Source organism: Dipteris shenzhenensis, chromosome 21, assembly GCF_047967505.1.
Source record: "Dipteris shenzhenensis isolate YYH24624 ecotype China chromosome 21, Dip_SZ_1.0, whole genome shotgun sequence".
Lineage (NCBI taxonomy): Eukaryota > Viridiplantae > Streptophyta > Polypodiopsida > Gleicheniales > Dipteridaceae > Dipteris > Dipteris shenzhenensis.
In genome coordinates, this window is record NC_141616.1 from 24,996,439 (window position 1) to 25,019,982 (window position 23,544).

The window sequence follows — 23,544 nt, forward strand, 5'->3', positions numbered from 1 at the left end:
GGCTTTTCTTGATTGAAGTAAGGCCAAAGAAAACTGAAAGACATACTTAATTAATAAATCATGAACGCATTGCTTTTAGTAATGAATTGTTCATTGAAACCCTTGCATGCAACTGACATTGGGGATTGCAGATAATGTTTTGGGTAGTTATGGTGCTGTATGAGAATCATAGTGAAACGAACCTTAGCTAATTCTCTAATCTCGATTTTGTCTAACAAGGGTGATGGCATCTCGTTTTTCCACCCAGCCTTATCTCGTGGATCGCATTTCATCAGATACGTATTTTCTTTTTCTCATGCCTATCCACAAAACCCACAACTCCCAAGATGGTTCCCTCTGCCACATGTCATCATTCTAGCCCCTTTTCTTGGTACACCATTTACCCCTCTCTTGGGGCACAATTAAACCATTTGCCCCTTGGCATTATTACACATTTAGGTGCACCTAGGCCTTAGCACTCAGAACCACCTAGTCAATGCCATTTCACCCTCACCTAGGACCTTGGCAATTACTTCTCTTGACCATTTTATTTACGCACATTAAAACAGAAGTCGGTCATCTAAGAGAAAATGCCCACCGATCTTTCCGAGGTCATGCTATCTCGGCTAGAGCATAACATTCCTTCCCTCTTCAAGCATCAGCGTCCTCGATGATGAAATTTGGCAACACTCTCCGTAACTGATATACGGATTCCCAGGTAGCTTCCGATAGAGTTAGACCATGCCATGCAACCAACACCATGGGGATCTTCCGATTGCACACTTGCATTGTTCCTCAATTCAGGATTCTTGTTGGTTTGCGCCTCGCATTATCCTCTATCTCCTAAAACAAAACCACACCTTCGATTAGTGAGTCACCAGTATGCAAAAATTTCTTTAAACGAGAAACATGAAACACTGGGTGCACCTTACACCCCAGTGGCAACTCTAATTTATAGGCTACCTTGCCTATTCTTTTTAAAATTAACCACGGCCCACAGTATCGAGGTAATAACTTAGCACACTCTCCTGAAGTCAACGACTTCGAGTGCGAAGGAACTCTGAGAAAAACTTTTTCTCCTTCCTTGAATACTCTTATAGACCGATTTTCATCCGCATACACCTTGGCTCTATCCATAGCCTGGCGGATATTAGCTCTCGCAATGCTAGCATCTCCCGCATCTGAACTACAAAGTTCGCGGCACTAGGCACTTTCTGAGGTACTCCAACTATAGTTGCATTTGCTGGTCTATAACCATAGTTCAGCTCAAATGGACTAAACCTTGTAGAGGAATGTTTTCTATCATTGTAGGCAAACTCCAATAATGGCAACCACTTGTCCCACGTATGTTGCCTCAATGACACATATGCCCTCAGCATATCCTCTAAAGTCTAGTTGACTCTCTCCGTCTGACCATCCGTCTCAGCATGATCCCCACTACTCATTCCCAACTTAGTCCTTAGTGTCTCAAATACCGTTGTCCAAAAATGACCGGTAAATCTGACATCTCTGTCTGACACTATGGATCTAGGCAATCCATGCAGATGAAATATATGTCTAATAAACAAATCCGCCACTTGCAGGGCACTAACAGACTCTCTAGTCGGAATGAAGTGAGCCATCTTGGTTAGACGATCAACCACCACAAGGATAGAATCATACCCTCCTTGTGTTGTAGGCAGCCCTACAATAAAGTCCATGGAAATGCTCTCCCACTTACTTAGTGGTATCTCCAAGGGCTGTAAAAGTCCGGGTGGCTTCACCCGCTCGGCCTTGCTTACCTGACACGAAAAACACCGTGTCACATATTCATAAATATGCTTTTTCATCTTTGGCCAAAAGAAATCTCGCTTCACGAGATCATATGTCTTCTCGACTCCTGGATGTCCCGCACACGGGCTATCATGGCGCTGTCGAATGACTCTCTGCCTGAGATCATTCTGACCAAGTACTACAACCTTGCCATTTCTAACTAGCATACCATCCCTTATGGTATATCTTGCATAAGTTTGGCCTTTTCTGGATGCCAGGTCATCCTTTCCATTTTCCCCGGGTTTTAACACATGAGCTTTAGGCCATAAGCTCTGGACAAACTCGTTCACCTTTTGAGTTTCTCTGATCTCGGTCATTAGAGCACTCTCTAATACCGTGAAACTCAGGTTGTGCATAATGCGAGACAACGCATCAGCAACCTTATTATCTTTTCCTCTTCGTTACCGAATCGTTAAATTAAACTCCTGCATGAGCTCTGCCCACCTAGCTTGGCGGCCCCTCAAGTCAAGCTGTTTACAGAAATGTTTCAGAGTATCATGATCCACATCCACATAAAACTCTGAACCATACAAATAATGCCTCCATGTTTTCAAAGCATGCATAACAGCATACAACTCCATTTCATGAGTTGGTCAATTCATGAGAGAGGGAGAAAGCTTCTTGCTTTCAAAGGCTACTGGCCTTCCCTCTTAAAGGAGAACTGCTCCTACCGCAATGCCACTTGCATCGGTTTCTAGGAACAATGGTTTCTGGGGATCAACTATTTTTAACACCGGTCCTGTGACCATAGCTTGTTTCATGGTGTTAAAACTTTCTTGTTGATTCTGTCCCCAAATAAAAGGTACTTTATCTGAGGTTAGATCAATCAATGGCGATACTATTTCTCTATAAAATTGGACAAATCCCAAGAATTATCGCAACGCGGTCAAACTCTAAGGAATTGGCCAAGTTAGTATCACAGCCACTTTCTTCGGATCCATTTCTATCCCCTGTGGAGAAATTATGAACCCTAAATATTCAAGCCTAACCATATACAGTATAGTTTTGTTTTTATTTACATAAAGACTGGCTTTCCTCAAAGTACTGAACACTATTCTCAAGTGTTCACAATGCTCAGTAATACTTTTACTGAACACTAGAATATCGTTAACAAAATGTACTACAAACTTAAATCGTTCATAAGCATGACGAATGTCGCTAGAGCATTGGTAAGTCCGAAGGGCATTACCAAAAACTCATAATGACCAAACCTGCTTCTGAAAGCAGTTTTATGCACATCGTCGGCTCTAATCCGGATCTGATGGTAGCCACACTTAAGATCTATCTTGCTGAAAATCACGGCTCTATGCAATGCATCTAGCAGATCATCAATCCGAGCCATAGGATACCTGTGCTTAACAGTGATATTATTCAATGCTCTGTAATCTATACAGAGGCGAAATGTATCATCCTTTTTCTTCTTTAATATCACTGGCGAAGCAAAAGGTGAGAAACTTGGTTGAATCTGCCCCAACTTGAGGTATTCTTCCAATTGTCTACGCACCTCTGCCTCTTCAGTAAAGCTCATTATATAGGGAGGTCTATTTACAGGTTCTGCCCCCGGGATCAGTTCAATCTTATGCTGAACTTTCCACTCTGGAGGTAACCCATAAGGTAGTTCATCCCTAAAACATTCAGAGAACTTCTCTGATATCTCTTTAGCCAACTCGGCCATTTCCCCGTCTTGGATAGCCTCAGTGCTAGTCGATGCATCATCAATCGACTCTACCGATGCTATACACAGACACAGAAACTCTTTCGGAGTCTTCCGAATTTCCATGGCTGAAATCAATGGTCCTCGAGGTAAATCCTTTTCACCTCGCAAAACATATTCTACCCCGTTCATCTTGAACTCGTAAATATGCTTCTTCCAATCAATGGCTGGATTTTTCCAAAAATGCCAAGCCATGCCTAGGGCTATGTCTGCGTGAGCAAGTCTGGTCAGTTCAAAGTCCAACTTCTCAACATAGTCCTGAATTCGAAGTTCCAACTGGGTAACCCTTTGGTCCCATACTTCAGTTGAACTTCCGTCCGCCATCCTGACCGTATAAGCATAGTCAGACGGACTAGTTTTCAACTTGAGCCTCTTAATAAGTTTCGAGTTGATTACATTGTGTGTTGACGCTGAGTCAAACAACACAATCACATCATAATTGGCTACTTGCCCTTTCATTTTAATCAACTCGGGCTCATTGAAAACCGTATACCCCGTTGCTGCGGGCTTTGAAAGGATGTTATCAGGTGCACCGCTTACCAACTTAGTAACAGACACACTTAACATCACAGGTACTAACCTCTGAGAAGGTCCCACCAATTGCATCTGCATATGTTCCGCATTGGGACTCTCCTGCATTTCTGTGTCGCATTCAGATATTATCATATTGGCCGTGCGACGGTCTTTATTCAGTGGACAATCTTTCCACTGATGCCGCTGAAGGCAGCCGAAACACAATCCTTCTTTTCTAGCTTTCTCTTTTTGTTCAGGAGTCAACAAGGACTTTAACCAAGCCCGAGCTGCCATTGGAGTTGTTTTCCTTTTCACCCCAACGGTGGTACTTGTTTTTGCTGGTCCCTCAACCGGCTTCACCTACTTAGCTTGGCCACTTGGCTGGGAGACGCTTGTCTTTGAAATCCATTTCCTCTGAGACCCCCCTTTTCTCGGGTACTCATACTGAGTCCCTGCCTGCACAAATCCACCAGATCTGCCTCTGGCATCCTCATAGTTGAGGGCTAATGCAATAGATTCATCTAATGTAGTCACATATTTAGCCCGAACTTCCATTTTAATCTTGTCGTTCAGTCCATAGATATAGTCTTTTAACTGAACCGACATAGGGAGAGGGTCTGTTATCTTCATAACACATTCCCTGAACTTGTCAGTGTACTCCGCCACCGACAGATTCCTCTGACGAAGGTTTCTATAAGCATCCCAAGCTCGGGACTCTTCGTTAGGTGGATGAAAGTGTTTCTTAAATTCAGCTTTAAACCCTTCCCAGGTGGTAGGGGCAACTTGATCTTTCTGTTGCTTTATCCACCATCTATCCGCTGCCTCAATAAACAAGTGAGTGGCCTCACGGATTTTCTTTAGATCAGATCTGATTTCACAAATGGCGAAGGCTTCTTCCCACTTGTGTAACCAAACCTCGATTACATCAGAACTGCGCTCGGTCATACGACCAGCATACTTCTCCGGTCTATAGTTGGCAATAATAGGCACCTTGACCTTCGCACGCTCTAATGAGTGTGTACTGGGCTCTGGCTCTGCTGGACCTTTGCCCTTATCAATTCTAGATGGCCTAGCCGACAAGGCTTGCACCATTTCCCTAATCTCATTCTGACCAGCATTCACTTGAAGCTACTGGTTCATAATTTGCTGTAAAGCATCTTCTAATATCGAAATCCTATCTACCAGAGTAGGTGTTGTGTGATGGGACATTTGTTGTGTAGACCGTGCTCTGGATTCACTAGGATTCACCCTGGAATCTTGTCCTTCTGCCTCCATAGTTTCAAAAGGGAAAATAGGGGGGTTTTTTTTTTTTTCAGATTCCCCCTTTTGTTATACAGGAATAATAAACGGCAGCCTCTGCTGTACAGAACGAATCGACTGCAAACTCAAAATTCGTATAAAAAGGAATAAAAATTGCTCCCTGGAAGCTCCACGCAGGCTTCAAAAGGAATCCGGGACAAGGTTCCACTCGTCACTCCTCCTGTTGAACCCTGTTACGCTGGGTTTGGACCTCAGGGACAAGTCTCGAAGTTTCGAGGTCCTCCGGCCTGTGTAAAACGGGACTGTCTGATTTTTTTTTCTCTGCTATTACGTAAATTATCGTCCCGCTCCACCTTCGCTTGACTCCACGCAAGTGCCCGTCGGTGTTCAGCAAATCTGCACGTCGTCAGTCCCCCAGGGATCTTCCAGGCCTGCAACTCGTTTCCTTGCAGAATACCTGTCAGCCTGCCCCGCTAATTTCCCCGCTCTTCAATCGCAGGTCACAACGCCAATTTGCTCCGCTATCTGGTGAACGCTCGTCGAAGACCTCCCTCACAACGAACTCAGACACCGCACGCGCTATCATCGGGCTCTGCTGTTCGTCGTCACGGGCAACCGAATTTTCCCTAATCTAGACCGCTCCAAATCACGCTCTCCCTTTATCAGGCCGCTCCAGCTCACGATTTCTACCATAGGCTCTGATACCAAAATGAAACGAACCTTAGCTAATTCTCTAATCTCGATTTTGTCTATCACGGGCGATGGCATCTCGTTTTTCCACCCAGCCTTATCTTGTGGATCGCATTTCATTCCACAAAACCCACAACTCCCTAGATGGTTCCCTCTCCCACATGTCATCATTCTAGCCCCTTTTCTTGGTACACCATTTGCCCCTCTCTTGGGGCACAATTAAACCATTTGCCCCTTGGCATTATTACACATTTAGGTGCACCTAGGCCTTAGCACTCATAACCACCTAGTCAATGCCATTTCACCCTCACCTAGGACCTTGGCAATTACTTCTCTTGACCATTTTATTTACGCACACATTAAATATTACAAAAGTCGGTCATCTAAGAGAAAATGCCCACCGATCTTTCCGAGGTCATGCTATCTCAGCTAGAGCATAACATTAAATGAAACGAACCTTAGCTAATTCTCTAATCTCGATTTTGTCCATCACGGGTGATGGCATCTCGTTTTTCCACCCAGCCTTATCTCGTGGATCGCATTTCATCAAATATGTAATTTCTTTTTCTCATGCCTATCCACAAAACCCACAACTCCCTAGATGGTTCCCTCTGCCACATGTCATCATTCTAGCCCCTTTTTTCTTGGTACACCATTTACCCCTCTCTTGGGGCACAATTAAACCATTTGCCCCTTGGCATTATTACACATTTAGGTGCACCTAGACCTCAGCACTCAGAACCACCTAGTCAATGCCATTTCACCCTCACCTAGGACCTTGGCAATTACTTCTCTTGACCATTTTATTTACGCACATTAAATATTACAGAAGTCGGTCATCTAAGAGAAAATGCCCACCGATCTTTCCGAGGTCATGCTATCTCGGCTAGAGCATAACACATAGGCACTCTAGAGTGCACAACCCACAGGGCATGTCAAAGGAGGCCAGTAGCACCACTGATGTTAAGCAGGGGTGCCCTTTGTCCCCAACACGCTTCAGGATCTACATCGAATGAGTCGGCTTCCTTTGTGGACACACTCGGTGGGCAAGGATCGGCACTGTCAGAGACACTTGTCTCCTATTCTATGTCAATGATGTAGTATTGATCTTAGAAACATCGGCAGGTCTGCAGCCATTTGGCACCTCCATGGGCTTCTATGACAATTTGGACATGAATGTCTCTTGAGAAGACTAAGATTATGATCTTCAACACCGGTGATGCCCAACTCCACTGCACGTTAGCTGACTTGTTGCTGCCTATAAATAGGCCCTTGTCTGCAAGCGCCTTTCCAATATTTCCTGTTCTAGCCTAGGCAGTTCATGGTATAGGACGTGCTTTACTAGCCAGATTAGAGGATGCTTTCAAGCTCACTTCCAGCATGTGCACACAAGGGACCAAGTGGAATGGATTTGAAAGATGGCATATTATGATGCTCACATGTATAACCACTAGGAAGAGATAACACTCCACACGACATCATGCTCGCATAGTTGCAACACAAACCCTACACACCCGTCTCATGTCAGATTATCACGTATCTAGATAGAGTCAAAGAGTACAACAAGACTAAGGGGGGCACACAAAGATTACGATGAATGGCATCTCATCATCTATGCAGCTTGCAAAGGATGGGGATAAATGGTGGTACTCACCCCCTACTAGATAGTTGCCCTCTCGATGCATGAACCTTCTCCCACCATACCAATACACTCTGGATGCACCCACTCTGCGCTTGACATGATAGGAGGTCCATCCACTCATTAGGTATGACTTGTGGTAGGTTTATATTCACAAAACTTTGATATCCCTCTACAATGATTATTTTCTCCACTTGGCCGAGGATCAATTGAGACACCAAGAATTCTCCACGTTCATATCTCACATGGAGTGCAGATAGGCAGCTTCAAACCTCCACAGATTTCATATCCAGACTGGGCAAAAGATCAAGGCCATGCATCATCATTGTGAGTTGAGACTCTGCACTTTATGTCATATGCAGGAGGTGGAGATAGAGAAGCATGTGCTCATGAGATACCCTCAATACTATGAGATCCATGGGAGATACCATTGTCTTCTTGAGCAAGGGTTCAAGATATGAGTAGGATCATTGATCCCTCGGACCAAGAATATTCTACCTTTTTGTATAAGATGTGTCTAAGAAACAGTCTCATGGTTTATAAGCGTCTGGCCAAGAGCACAGATAGCAGCAGATAAGAGACTTGTTCTTCACAGGACGGTGTCTGACACACAATCATGAGCCTGATCTCCCAACATGAGAACAGCGATGTGAGTAGTGAGCAAACGCCCCATCGTAGGCACTCTCATCACTACTTGACAATGCCAAGCCATTTTGCTGCATACTTGGGTGAGACCCACAGAGCGAGTTAGGAGATGAAGAGACAGATCTCGGACTGACTTATGGACAATCTATGTCATATCCAAGGGCAGCCAATAGACAACCCCACTGGAAAAGTCAACGCCAAGGTTGGGAAGGTCCCCAAGTACCAACAAGAGAACGGCAAGGCTTGTTTGCATTCCCTCCAATTACTGTTTCTACAAACACACTTTCACCTTTCTCTTTTTCTAGATCAGTACTTCTAGATATCTATAGCCACTAGAAATGGAATTTCAAAGATTGAGTATCCTCCCTCTTAACAACCACCCAATTGTTCTCGACCATGTATGGATACAAATCATTCCCTTTGACTAAGTTGCTAGAGCCTAGGTTGCAACAGCCTAGATTCTAGTCACACTCTTTCTCCACCCTCCAAAATAAACTACTCCTACTGCTACCCCAACAATGGTTACACTGCAACTGAATGGCCTTGTCTACTGTATGAATAGCCTTCTTGCAAAACTGTGGAGAGGAGAAGCAAATGCTAGATTTGGTACCACCTCTTCGAGTAAAAACTTGCCCCTGATAGGGGCAAGGATAGCAAGCATGATCTTTATGAAACAAAACAGGCTCTGGTGACTCCCAAGTTAGGTTCCATGGTGTTACAATATCAGAATCCTTGGAGTACCACATTGCAATTGGCACTCAATAATCATAATCATCAAGACACTGGATTGCATGAAGCGTATCTTGATAAGGTTTCAAAACAAAAACTTTTCGATCAAGGCACAGTGTGATCTTTCCAAGAAGCCAGTCCTACCACGTGCCAAGGAATCCCACTGCCCAACTACCTAGTCATCCTTGTCTAGCCACCCTGGCAAAGTCCTCTAACCCAAAACAGTGCCAAGGTTAGATGCCTCAACCATACAAGTGTCAAATCTGCCATACAATGGTCAAAAAGTGACGTACAATCTACAAATTTCCCTTGCAATTGATGATTATAACTGCAAATCATCAATAGAATTGCAAAATCGTTGCATTTGTCCCACATTTGGGGCTTTTGGTTGACATTGATTCCACTTTGCACCAGATTGGCTTGTATTTGCAGGTTATTATCAAGAATAGTTGGGATTTAGGGATTGTGTCACATTTGCAGGTTTTGTAGTGACTTTCGCTCCTTTGGTCACTGCTCCCCACAACTGAACAGATCCGTTGGGATCAACAAGACGCACAAGCACATGCAGTGATTGCCATGAATTGCAAGAGAGTTGTTATACCTCACATTCGGTCTTGCGAAACAGCCAAGGCTGCACGGGACACTTTGGCAAATCTTTAATGACACCAGAGTTGTTTATATGCACAGGCACCTTGACAATGTTAAGATGATTAAAGGGGGCAGCATGGATGCCTATTTGACATAGGTCAAGGACTTCAGAGAGCAGCTCATCAATGTTGATGATAGTACTAGACTCACAAGTCGTGTCCACCTCACTTGATGGACTCTCTGAGTCATATCACGGATTTGCTACAAGCATTTAGACTAGTGGCCATGGGTAACCCCAACCACTATTCTTTTGATCAGCTTGTTCCTTACTCCTGCAGGAGGAGCAGAGTCGTCAAAACAGGGCTGCTTCTACTCATGCAGATCAAGCCCTTGCTACTGATCATAGGGGCAAAGTAAAGGGGGGGAATTTATAGCAAGCCCAAACCTACATCTAGTACCTCATCCTGTTCTTCTCCTACTAATGGGAAGAAGAAGAAACGCTGCAATTATTGCAGGAAACTAGGTCATGAATCTCTGAATACCGGAGGCGTATTGTTTCCGAGAAGATGAAGCAGGGATAGCCAGGACGGTAAGGTCTTGCCAGCAACTCATGTCACAAATACGGAGGCAGCCAATCTTGCTCATGATGAGTGGACATTTCTTGTGGAGTGTCATTATAATCCTACTCCGCATGATTCAGCTTTTGAAGTCTCAGATTCTGCCTTAGACTAGTACTTTGATAGTGGTGCTTCAAAGCACATCACTTCTTACAATAATCTCTTTTACACATTGAGTGGCGTTCCACAGGGCCACACGGTCACTTGTGCAAATAATACAGCATATCCCGTGAAAGGGATTGGTCAAGTGATTGTCACCACACTGTCAAGTGATACCATTACACTTGTGGAAGTTTTATATGTTCCAGGTATCAAAAAGAATCTGAGTTCTATCTCAGCCATCTCCACACATGGCATCAGAGTTCTTTTTTATAGTTATCGTTGTGCCATTCTTTTTTATGGTTATCGTTGGAATACTTGATAGAGGGCTATATCATCTTGACATATATGCACAACAGGCTGCTACAGAAGCTCATGACGTGGCTGAATTTGTGCCTTTTTATACACATCTATGGCATGAAAGATTGGGACATCTCAACTTCAATAGTTTGGTGAAGGTGCATTCACATGACATGGTATGCATGCACTTAAAAAACACATATGTGAGGGCTGCTTTGTTGGGCAAAATACGCACGTTTCCATTTTCCAAGGACGGGATCCTTGGTCCAAGAAGTTGCATCTCGTACATCCGGACCGGTGCAGACAGCATCAATTGCGGTGTACTATTACTTTGTTACTTTTATAGATGACTTCACCAGGTTCACTTGGATATATCCCATGAAGCTGAAGTCAGATGTCTTCTCTTGCTTCAAGCATTGGATTGCCTTGGCAAAATGAGTGGGGAGAAACTCTTGATCTTCCGCACTAACAGGGGGGGTGAATACATGTCTCGGGATATTCTGATTTTTTAGCAGCCCTGGGTATCATTCATCTGTGCACAGTGCCATACACTCCGCAACAGAATGGGCTTGCAGAGCATAAAAATAGAACCGAAACAGAAATGGACTGGTGCATGCTAAAGGGAAAATCTTTGACCAATAAATTTTGGTTGGATGTGCCAAATATGTGCTCCACCAAGCACCCAAGCAGACATTGAAGACCATGACTTTCTATGAAGCATGGACAAGTCGTAAGCTTGTCAATTCTCACATGCAGGTGTTTCGGTCTCTTGCATATACCCTCTCAGTTGAGGCACAAGCTTGATCATAAGGCTGTCAAATGCATCTTCATTGGCTACAGCTCACAAAGCCAAGGTTACAAGTTGTTTCTGCCTAGCACAAGCAAGGTGATCGTCAGCAGGGATGTGCTTTTTGCTGAGTATGCCTCTTTACCTTGGCTGAACTGTAAAACACAGCCTTCAGTGGAAGCATCTGGTGTGTTTGATTCTATTCCTCCTTTCACAGATTCAGATGACACAATGCAGAGCACCATGCCACATGCTTCTAGCAACTCCAATCCTCCTCCCATTGCTCCTACTCAGCATGATTTTCCACCGCCAAATGGCCATGCTATCGAGCAAGCAGTCAGAGGAAAGGGTTGTCATGAGACAGCAAAAATCAGTTCCTCATTGGCTTTTGGATACCCTTAGGGACAGCAAGCAAGCTGAGCCTTTGTCTCCCCGCACTAGAGGTGCGCACAAACAGATGCGAGGCAATTTTTTTGCTATAGCTTTGATTGCCACTGCATGTAATAAAGAGGCACTATGTCATAAGGATGCTTTTGACAGCAAAGAATGGGTGGATGCTACGAATGCTGAACTTGAGTCCATTCATGCGAATGGCACTTGGGAGTTGTGTGACTTGCCTCCAAGCAAGCGTGGTATAGGCACAAAATGGGTTTACAAGGTTAAATGGAATGTTGATGGCAGTGTTGACTGCTTCAAAGGTCGTCTTGTTGCAAATGGTTATGCACAGCAACGTGGCATTGATTTTGAAGAGACCTTCGCTTCCACCTCACTTATCACAACCATGCGGTGCATCGTTGCTCTTGCATCCCACAGACACTGGGAGGTGCATCAGTTGGACATTAAAACCGTCTTCCTTCATGGTGATTTACAGGAAGAGCTCTATGTCACTCAGCCACCTGGCTTTGACAAAAAAGGTTCTGAAAATCAGGTTTGCCAACTCTAAAAGCGTAGACCTCATGACCTGCTATGAGAGATGGATTCCTTGATGAATGAACTCTAGGCAGCTCTTCACTACTATAAAACCCCTCAGTACCAGAAATATATTGAAGAAGGCTCATGCTGTTCTAAATGTATACAGCTTGTTTTAGAGTCTTTATACCGCTTCCGAGTTATTGAGAAGCGATGAAGAAATTGAAATCCTCAGTTTTTGACCAACACTTAATTATTTTTTCCTCGACTGGATCTTTTGAACCACTCTTGGTTCAAGAAGCTCCCCAATTTTGTATGAATTATGTTCTAAATTGTCTTGTTAATAAATTGACCAGGTTTTGGTTAATTTGAATTTGATTTGTAACTAAGTGGCATTTATAATTTGATTGGTTTTTTCAAATTATAGAACGTGTACTTTTGTTCCATATATCTTGCAGTTTTGTAGATATATGGTACATTGAGGATGCCTGAGACTTTGTTACATCTTAAACTGGACTTAACTAAGACAATTGGATTTCCCTTTCTCGAATCTCGGTGCATAGATTCCTGTTTGGTTTCTATTTGAAGTTTTGATCTCGATGTGATTGTGAGCTATGGCGTTTCTTCGAGTTACCGTTTGGACATATGAAGGTTCTTATTGATTAGACCAAGATGAGTCTTGTTGGACACCTTTGAATCATGTCCAAAGGCGGGGTCATTCTGATTCTCACTCTTTTAGCCTGAGGTCGTGGATAGTCAGGATTCAAGAGTTGTTAGGGATGCTACCTGCTGTTTTCTTCTTTGACCGATTGGTTGGGGTATTGTAACACAAGGGGGTGATATAATCACATTAAGAAAAGGATTGAGAACGGATTTGCCACCCTGATTCAATCTGGGATCATCTCAGTTGCAGAGGGATTGGCTACCTGATTCACTCATATTGTCTACCGAGTTTTTTATTTGCAGTATACTTTGGTAGTATGAGACACTAAGGTATGTTACATTTAAGATTCTCTAATGTGGTGGTATAATCCAGCGTGAAATAATACCCAAGGACCTCTAGGGTGAAGTACAAGTAGGCTACATTGATTTGGGGGCCACCTGATTAGATTTTTTTTATTTATTTTTTTACGAGGGCTGACTAAGATTCTTTACCTTGAGAGAAGCCATGTATTTTTTGGGTTCAACCCTGGAGCTCCATAGTCTAGACTCAATCATACTAAGTAACTCAAGAATTAGGGTTAATAGAAATTGCAACCAAAACAATTAGCCTCGAGGGGTTCAATTGATGGGGTTGTTCGAACAATGATTCCTCGATCTCAACCTAAGATTTTGAGTTCAAGGATACTCAATAGATAAGGTTGATAGAATCATTTACCTTCACGTACAAATTTTACCATGCTTGTATATGGATATGTCAACAGAATTAACTATGTGGATTCAGGCGTTACTTGATTTCTCGAGAAGATTACTCGACGCATAGCATTGTGCTATCTATAGCAGGTTTCCTTCTATATAGAGGGAGGGCCAGTGCTATTGTGTAGATCAGTTGAGCGCTCCTCAACTGATGCATGGGGCTTGGACCCAAGCCGGGACTCTGGCCATCTACATGGCGGATCATAGGTGGTGTATCGAAGGTCCTCTGGACAGGCTCAGGTGGTATGGGACGCCTGGGTTAGATACGGGCCTATGGATGAATACTGTAGCCCATGTGCTCAAGGGTGGTCGAGCGGATCGAGGCACCTGCGCTATGATTCTGATTGGATTGAGGACGAGATTCTAGGTCAGTGATAGGGTCAGATCCTGCAAGGTTGTGTCAAGCAAGTACGTGCACATGCTTAGTACACAGCATTGGCAAGCCGTGAAGCGGGTCTTCCATTACTTGAAGGCCACACAAAATTTGGGACTGTTCGATGATGATGAGTCCAGTGGTCTTGCATGCTTTCATGGACAATGACTGGGAAGGTTGTTATGACACGAGAGTGTCCCATAGTGGCAGCCGTTTCATGCTTGGATCTTCATGCATTTCATGGTTCAGCAAGAAGAGGCCTACAGCTGCTACTTCCAGTTGTGAAGCTGAATACAGGGCAGCCTTCACAGCTGCAGTAGAGATCTCTGGCTCCATGAGCTACTCGCAAATCTTAACATTAGCCAACCAGCCTCTACTACCATCTACACTGACACCCAGAGTGCTTTGGCTATTGCGAGAAACCTAGTGTTTCAAGCGCGCACAAAGCACATTGATGTTCATTATCAATATGTTCGAGTGCGACTATCAGTTGGAGACATACAGTTGTCCTATGTTCCCATGGAGGACAACTTAGTAGATCTCTTCACAAAGACTCTACCACGGCCCAAGTTTGAGGCTTTTCGACATGCCTTCCAGTTGGCATCATTTGTTACGTGATAATGATCTCCCTATACTGTCATAGGTTGCTATATCCATCTTGGACGAATATGTGCAACCATGATATAGTTTCCAGGTATCCCTGAGATGTATCCAGGATACTTCAGCCATACCATGGAGGGGGTTTGTTAGCACTTAGCCTTGGTATGGCCTTGTAGGCTAGTCTTAGGACTCAATCAACCCTTAGGTTGACTTCACTATTCAACCATATGGTTGACTTCAGGGCCATATAGGCCACCCCTTTGTACTTTCTCATTATCCATTTGCAAGTACTCACGTTTTCTTCAACTTGTTGTTTGCTCCCTTGCACTCCACTCCCATTCTATTGCTTCCTGCACCCAAGATAAGTGTGCTACCTCCCCCTAGATACATCATCCTATGTGTATGAGGTCACCACAGGGGGTCACAACCCATATGAGACAATATGATGGAGTTCTCTAGGAAAAGGAGATCCTCCTTCTAGATGACCTAATCATATATAATCGTCTTCAAACATGGCCATTATCCAAAGGGCTCACTTGTTTCCCAACATGGAGGGGGACAAGTACACTACCACTTAATGGGTTGTCCAACCTTAATGTCCCCAGTACATGATTTTGCAATCCCTCCCCCCCAATTGGCGCTAACCATTCCTACCTGAGGACGCATGTGTTCAAATGCTTTGATCATGCCCTTAACGCAATCTATGTGAGCCACCTATCTCCTGAGTTATCGACCTCCCTTGGAGATGATGTAGACCTTGCCCATGCCTCAGTCACTCTTGTGTCAGTGGTTCCGGATACTGCCGCCAGATCATTCCCCACAACTTAATCTGCAGCATGCCCCTCGATTAGGGAGATGCCCCAAAATCCATTGTTTGATATTGAGTGCCGAGTCATGACATCTCATGACTCGTACGCAAGCAAGTTTGGGGGCACTCGACGACATCCAAGGCACAGCGGATTTCACGCCATCTTACACGTCGTAAGAGATGGGCTTCCTCTCGCATAGGCTGGATGTTGTGATCCTCTCTTTCCTAGGAGGAGACTCCACTATTGCATGGGGGGTTCCCTTTGAGGGAAAGCCACATATCCCCATTACGGACCCAGATGCCTGGCACACATACGCAACATCTCTCTATGCCATCTCGAGCCATGCACCACGTGATATATCCTCCCTACCCAAGCCCACCACATCCACCTTTTCAACGCATTCGATGTGTGGGCTGCATTGCGTCGACTCCACAACCAAAGAGCCCATGACCACAAGGGCCTACGGATTGAGCACTTGCACATGGACCCAAAGTCTTGGCCCTTATCTTAGCGCATATGTTCAAACATGATGTATGGCACAGCTTCCCTCCTGTTTGGAGTACCACCACAATCGTACAAATATATAGAGCAGGGGGGCCCATGGACACTGGGGACTACCACACTCATGATTGGTCATGTACTGGCCAAGATTTACAGGTTGATACTGCACACACACACACTTTTTTTTTTAAGTGAACTCTTTTATTTCTGTGTGGGAAACCCCAAAAAGAGGTAAAAACCCACCAATAAGTATAAAGAAAAAATTTACAAGTAAAGCCTCAGAGCAAAAGTCATGAGGCACCCAAGTAAAAAGTCACAAGATCAAACTGGAGGAGGATCAAACACAACATCCTCCAGTTTTAGATTGTTGCTTCGTAAAAATTGATGCACTGAAGAAAACACACCATCAATAAAAACCACCTGTTTTTTGCCCTTGTGATTCTTCTTAATATAAGCTAGAAGCTGGAATTTGAATCACAGGGTCAAAAATCTATTGCAACATAGGATGAAAAGACTCCAGAGAAAAAGAAACATCTGCACCCTGAACAGAAAGAGACTCTGGCACAGTCTTCACAGACATAGGAACTGGATTAATATATGTACTCTCTGACGAAGGAGCATCTAATGAAAGAGCTGCATCAGATAAATCAGGACTCATCATGTCAACTTCAGTCGGGAGAGCAACCTAAGAGAGAGCATGTGGATCATCGTGTAAATCCCCTCTGCAAGGGGCACATCCATATCCTGAGGAGGAGACTGATGGTGCTCAACAGAGGTGTGATCCTGAGCTTCTTTAACAAAAGAAAGATTGGCCTGTGATTTATCTATTTTCCTCCAGTAGTACTTCGGAGCAGTAGAAGAAGACTTCTCCAATGAAGCCATAGCAGAAACCGGAGGAGAAGGGAGAGTAACCTTGACAGTAAGAAAAAGCAGGAGGAGTGGGCCTGGATGCAGAAGGGCAATCACGTGCAAAATGACCAACCTATCGGCACCGATAACATGCAATGGGAAAAGATGCGAAATGCAGCGTGATGTGCATCAGATGGGCAAATCTCAAATCAAGATCTAAAGTAGGTGGCACGGGCTGCATCATATCCCACAAAACGCAAAGGTGAACATCACGCGAAGCTCGCAAGAACTCATGTCGCGGAACATGAGGAGGCCTCCTCAAAAGCGCTGCAAGAGTAGGAAGATGCTACAGAAGAGGCACAGGCAGTGCTTTGAGAGTAATTCAAACAAGACAGTGTGTCAGAAGGGTAGCAGAAGGATCGAAAAGTGGATCCCAGGACATCACATAAGCAAAGAAACCAACCCCATGAACACCAGCACAACAGACAAGCCGCTCCACCACATCAGTCAAAGAACAATGGGCATAATAAAACACTTTGCCCAGAAAGACAAAGGAGGAGATACAATCCGGACCCACTGCGGCTTCAGCCCAACGACGAAGATGAGCGATAGAAAGAACCCTGCCCATAAAGTAGAGACAGACTCCAAACTGCTGAGCCTGTCAAAGACCTGAAACTAGAAGGGCACAATCCAATGAACAAACAAATGGGAAACCCGATGAAGGAACATCTGTGACAAAGGCTGAACATAATTGGCGCAGAAGACCCAGCTGAAGGGAAGAAGGGCCATCTGCGAGATCAAGCTTTGCTGATTTGAAAGAGGATGAAGAAGGCAAAGCACCGTGCTTCCGTCAAATGAAAACTTGGGCAGGAGGAAGAGAGGAAGCGGAAAACACAAAAGAGGTTTCGGGAGGAGCAGCAGCAAGAAAAGATGGATAGGAAGGTGATGACTGCAAGGAGTGTACAGACCGCACAAGTTCAGTGGGAGAGAACTGAACGGAAAAGGGACTGCAGGCTGAATCAAGAGGCAGGGGCTGTATGGATGTCCATACAGCCTGTATAGACGACCATGCAAACTGTACGGTAGGCCGTACAGATGGTACGGACTGCAAAACTGGCGAGGGGAAAGATGCAGATGCAGCGAAAGTATGTACGGACAGACCTGGGGGCTGCAAAACTGGCAACGGGACAGGTACGAAAGAGGACGAAGGCTGTACGGATGGCAAAGACGGTCGTACATGCTGTACGGACGTCGAATGAGGGCGAGGAAGGCCTTGGGGTGGACGGACAAGGTACAGAGGAGGGCTGAGGTACGGGCAAGGAGGGAGAAGCAATCGAGCTCTCCATAGCTCCTACACACTAGTGCGTGCACACACACACACACACACACACACACAGAGGCACAAGCACAAGGACAACGAGATTTGGGGCACGCTAGGTTCCAGAGGTAGCGCTCTACTCTTGGCCACATCTTCACTGTACGGGTCATCATCGAGGAGACGAGATTGAGATCCCCAAAAGTCTACACTTGCTTTGTAGACTTTCAAAAGGCCTTTGACATAGTCCCACCATCTCGTATCATCAGGAGGCTTCATGAGATGCAGACCCCAAGAGTCATGATCTGGGGGGTGATGAGTCTATATGAATAGAATAGAATAGAATAGAATGTTGTATTATCGTCTTCTGGGGGCCGAAAAACGACCCATGGGACCTCATCTGATCAGAGAAGATACAAAAAAGGAAGTCTCTGTCCTCCAAAGAGGAAGGGGTGATAGAGTAACACAGTATCATTGCTTTATAGCCTACGACATCGTGCATTGTTCTCTGTGCTTAAGAATCCTACCAATATATGTGCCCAAGATAGGAGGATGTACATGCGTGAGTAGGCTCACAAGATTTGAGTGCCTCTCTACGACATTCTGAAAATCTTTCCTTATGTGGGCATACTGTGGGCATGTCAATAAAACATGTGCTTCTGTCTCCACGTCTTGCAAATCACGCATTTGGCAATTTCGTCGATCTCTTGAAGTATCTCCCCAGGCTCCTCTCTCCACCTCTAGCATATGAGAACGGGTACGCATACTTGCAATATTACGCCTGACATTAATAGGTATGGGCATGCTTATGTATCTTTGAACATTGTCCTTTGCTTGAGCATATGTGCTCCAATAGCTAGGACTAATGTGAGTCAATCAAAGGGAGAGTACGTGCCCCAGGAGGTCTACTAGACTGGATTGAGAGCACGATCCAAGTGAAGCAAGGATGCCCCCTTTCACTAACACTGTTTGGCTGTACATGGACCTTCATTGACTGCCTAGTAGGTGAGGGATCACTGTAGGCTGATTTGATGATACAAATAATGTTGTACGTTGATGATATAGTCCTCACATCCACTTCAGCATCAGGCTTACAAAGACACTTACAAGCCCACGAGGTGTTTTGCAGGGAGAAAGAAAGAAAGAAAGTTTATTAAAGTCTTCGGAAGACCGATGGGTCTATGAGACTGTGAAAATCCTGATACAACGAGCTGTGGTAGGTAGTGGAGCTACTAAACGAGCATCCATACCAATGCAAAATGCAAAAATGCAGAATGGCACTACTAAGTCCTAAGTACAACATAGTCATGTCGATGGTCGACTATATATCAATCTCAGCATCATCATCAATATCATCATCATCCCCAGCAACAGCAAGATATCAGGATGGACGAGGCAGTGGACGCATGAAGTCGGCAATAGAGTGATGTCGGCCACTCAGAGATGCGATCCTGGCACGTCTCCTGGTCGTAGCTCTGCGTCTAACTAGGGCTACTATGAGCCCCGTTGGTTGGGCTCCGACTCTAAACAAGGAGGGGATGTCTCTAAGTGTGATCTGTGTGTCCACCCTCTGTCTGAGCTGTCGGGTCACGGGCTCCGAGTCACGGTCATGTCGAGGCCTCGTCTTGTTGGGGTCCATGTGATCTAGCTAAAAGAACTCCGTGATAGAGCTCTGAGAGGGATCGACCGAGGAAGAAGTCTGCTCCTATCTCCGTGCTCGGAGTATCCTCTCGCAGTGTCTAAATGCCTCATGAATGAAACCTACCAAACACAACTGGTCTGGATAGGAGAGGAAACAGGCTAAAATCCCATAACTATCCCTAAAGAGGTAGTTAAAACGTCCTCGGATCTCATAGTACACAGGACACCTAAAGATGAAATGCTCCTCTGTCTCAACCTCCTCTATGTCACACAGTGTGCATATGCGCCGTTCCCTGGGTAGTCGCTCTGCTCTGCCGCTCTTCATGCAAAGTCTGTGTGAAGAGACCCGGAACTGCCCAAGAGAGATCCTCGGCGAGTGGGGTAGGTGAATCTGTGTGTATCTTGGTGGGTCAATGAACCCTCCGCTGTGATATGTAAGAAGTGATCTCTGTAGAAGCTAAGCTTCATTGGGAGTTCACTCGGTTCCAACCAGGTCCGAAAAGTGTAGCTGTAGTAGATCCTCACGGATGACCTAGTTGACCTCATGTGATAAGAGGGGAGAAAACGGAGCATCCATGCTATACTGGAAGGCAGGTAGTCTATCCATGTGGAGCCCCAGTCGCTCAAACCATCTCTCTATACGTGCATATCATCACCTCTAATCTCCTCCTGCTGCAAGTGCCATAGAAGAGGATAGAGCTATCCATGATAGCCTACTACGCCCCGAGGTATAATCCCCATACTCCCTAACTCGGTACAGATATGTGATGACCTGAAATGCAGCATCTAGCTGTAAAGGGGGTGACCCAAACTCAACCTAAATGATCTAGTGAGGAATGGATGACTTACCACGAATCATCCGTGATAACATGAGAACCTGTAGCCGCTCCACACGGGCCCACTCTATATCCGACAAGTCTGGCCTCCAACAAGGACTGCCGTACATCCCCGCTGGGTGAGCCAAGGAGTCAAAAAGCAACCCCTTGGTACGTGGATCCTGAAAGTGTGAGCGGAAGCACTACCTCTCTAGCCTAGCCAATGAGGCATATCCTCTACTCGAGCGTGCCTCCATCGCAGGTCTCATAGTGAAGCTCAGTCCGAAGAAGATAACCCCAAGATAAGTGTATGATGAAACTATCTCAACAGATGACCCTGCAAATGTGAACTGCTCCTGACGCATGATGGCTCGAGATGTATTGAAGATCATGACCTTGGTTTTACCTAGGTTGACCTTCAAATCATTAGACTCACAAAAGGATTGTGAGTGCGTCTAGGTGTCTCTGAAGCCCCTCTGTTGAGAAAGACAAGAGAGCCACGTCATCTGCATAGAGCAAAATCTAGATCAACGTGCCCGCAAGAGAGTAACATACACCCCCCTATGTCTGCATCACTGTCTCAAGCTCGTCAATGTAGAGGCCAAACAAGGTAGGCGACAAACGACACCCTTGTTTGACCCCGATGATACTCATGATCTCTTCTTTCCACCCGGATCCTGCCCGAACTCTGCCAGAAACTCTCGTAAAGTGCCATGACAGCCCAAATGATCTCCTGGTCATAACCCAAGTCGTGTAGGTACCGTATGAGGCGGGCTCTCGGGACTGTGTCAAATGCCTTGAGAAAATCCACAAAGCAACAATAAACCCTCTACTTCCGTGACCTCGCCTCCTCGATGATACATCTCAGCATGAGAATGCGGTCCATGGTTCCATGATCACGCCGGAATCCGGCCTGTCCTACTGCTCGAAGTCCTCGACACTCTGCAAGTCTACTAACCTCGGAGTCAAGTACTGATGCATAAATCTTGGACATGACATGTCCAATCATAATGGTGCTGTAGTTCTCCGGGCTCATGGGATCCCTTGCCTTAATGATGGGTGAGATAGTGTTAATGGTCCAAGTGTGTGGAAATCCCAAACAAACTGCTTCATTAAAAAGCTTTGCTAAGATCGGGGCTAGGAGGTTAATCCCATATGCAATGAACTTAGTGCATAGCCCCTCATGATCCTTCGCTCGGCCATTATGAAGTTTCATTACGGCATCCTTTACCTCTCCTCTAGTGAAGAGAGTGCAGGATGTGGATGTGTGAGAGGTTAGGGACTAGCTGATTTGGGATGTCTTAAAGTGTGCATGCATAATCAAACCAGATCTGGGTGTCAGTGAGTGGCATAGGGGACCGTCCTTCTAGAAATCTCCGCCAAAAGTCCTTAGAGTCAACCTTGGCATGACCAAGGTCATGATTTTCAACACCTCATAGGTAGTACTTCATCGACATAGTTTCACTTACCAAGGAAAACCCATGGACATAGCGCAGTCCTACTTGCCTAGGGGTTGTCTCCACGGACCAAATTTCACAATGGATCATGCAGCCACAGGACCTTACACAAGGTCCCTCGGCAATCGATTGGCAGAGGTTTGAGAGGCTACAGATGATTATGAAGTCCAGGATGATTCAAAGTAAGCACTCAATCCCTCATCACATCGTGCGGGCAAAGTTTGCTATGACACCACTCCAGATTGATGCCATCTTCCAAACAGTGACATATCTTCACAAGGTTTAGGCTTTGCCTAGTTGGAGACTACCGAGGTTGGCACTAGAGTCAACCAGACTACTAGTAGAGAGAGGGGTTAGCACGACATTGTATGCACATATATCCAGATGGTTGACCAGTTAGAGTATTCAGATGGACCAACTCCCCCCCCTTTCTAGTACAATATGGATGTCCCGTCCCCCTCCCATGAGATCAACCGTATCATACAGCGCATCTACTCCAGATCTTCACATCACGGACTTTTGGGCGGGAGGGGAGGTGCGGGATTTAATTCTATCACCATCACTTCCTGAGAGTATCTGAGGAAGGAGTTATCATCTCACCCCAGTACCTGGAAGGCAGACGAGGCTCACACGCACTGAGGATTGCTATTGGACACATGCAGGTCTGGTCCCATCAATTGAGGATCGAGGCTAGAAGAGCAACACGCGCACCTATAAAGCAACGGATCTGCAAGCTGCCCATTCTACTATGAGACTTGTGGATGATACCATTGACTTTCTTGGTCGATCCACTTTCATGACCAGCTTTGCATTAGTCCCTATTTGATTGAGATGCAGCAACACAAGAAACCCTATTGAGATAAACCAAATAGCACGAGGTGACGGTGATTTGTGATGCGTGCAATTGCTTCAACACGGACAGGCTCACATAGTTTACAAATGTGAAACAGGTAGATGGCATGCTACAGGCCTCACACCCACTCCTCGTTTAGAGAGGCTATGCACACTATGCCATCAAGGCACAATAGAATCCGAGCAGCATTCCTTTTTGAATGTGATGCGTACTCAAGCATCAGAGAGAATTTCAAGATTTTGGGCATTGCTAGTTTCCTCTCCCAACGTGGCCATTTCTTAGCTATGGGAGCATACATCACTAAGGTTATGGAGACAAAGCATCTTTTGTTGGATCACTAGACATGCAGCATGTTCTCCACCATACGTAATCACTGATATGGCCTATCATATATGTATTGGCTTTGGTTATGGTCCCATAAGTCACATTCGGCCTTCATGGACGTTAAAACAATCATCATCATCATCTCCATCTATTGATTCATGTCTCTATTATTGTAGGTTTTCGCAACCTTAGAAAACGAGGCAAGCCACAGAAAATGACATGCCCATTTCATAGATAAGCTACCTTGCTCCTCTCTCCAGTCATGTTAGAGTTAGAACACATCTGCTGGTTGATTCAAAAATGGCATCAA

General features: G+C 45.1%; 1 protein-coding gene across 2 annotated transcripts in view; it reads right to left on the reverse strand.

Moving 5' to 3' along the window:
* The window catches only part of LOC147888677 (methionine aminopeptidase 1D, chloroplastic/mitochondrial-like), an 86,598-nt gene that overhangs the window by 41,094 nt on the left and 21,960 nt on the right, over window positions 1-23,544 (reverse strand). The gene's annotated exons all lie outside the window — the stretch shown is intronic.